Source organism: Propithecus coquereli, unplaced genomic scaffold (assembly GCF_000956105.1).
Source record: "Propithecus coquereli isolate 6110/MARCELLA unplaced genomic scaffold, Pcoq_1.0 Scaffold319, whole genome shotgun sequence".
Lineage (NCBI taxonomy): Eukaryota > Metazoa > Chordata > Mammalia > Primates > Indriidae > Propithecus > Propithecus coquereli.
The window spans coordinates 290,118-291,028 of NW_012148830.1; positions in this window are offsets into that span (position 1 = coordinate 290,118).

Sequence of the window (911 nt, forward strand, 5' to 3'; positions counted from 1 at the left end):
AATTTATTTAAGCCAAGTTTGTCCAAAAAATACTTTGCATATTTCCCTTCAATTATTTTTATTTAGGGATTACAATTACACCACACAAATAACCTAATCCTTATCTCTAGTTAAAAAAATTGGAAGTAATTTCTTCAGTGAAGCACCTATGAGAAAGGCATTCAGGAATGATAGGATGACAATTTGCAAATATGTGTGATTGAAACAGGCATTGTTCCCTTCATTTCCTCCTCCTGGTTTACGATCACCATGGGCAACGTAGTGTCAAGCTAGGACATAGCACTGCTGATAAATACAGTTCATGGCTGCCATGAGATTGTAGGAGGAGAGAACAACGTTCTTGCCATTCCCACTCTAAGGCACATACATAAAATGTTCTGACTCTTGTCAGTCTCTTTAAAAAGGACCTCTGGCTTCTGGTACAATGGTGACCTTGTAGAACATTCATTGCCAGAAATACATGGAGATTGTTCTAGCTCCATTTATGACTTTTGAGATTAATGGGTAGCAAAATGGAAGCAAGTATTTAATTCAGAATAAAGAGGAAATATGAAATGCCTGGTTCTGAGTGACTACCTTTTCTTCAATTTAATATACCCAATAATGTATCCACAACCATATATACACAATCTTTCTTTTTTCTGTCTTTAAAAGTAAAGTCATTTTATTTTGAATTTTGGTTTATTTTTCTTTTTTTCTGTGATAGGGTCTCACTCTGTTGCCCAGGCTTGAGTGCAGTGGTGTAATCATAGCTCACTGCAGCCTCCAACTTCTGGGATCAAGGGATGCTCCTGCCTCCAGCCTCCCCAGTAGCTAGAACTACAGGTGCATGCCACCATGCCTGGCTAATTTTTTTTAACTTTTTTGTTAAAAAGTCTCACTATGTTGTTCAGGGTTGTCTCAAGCAATCG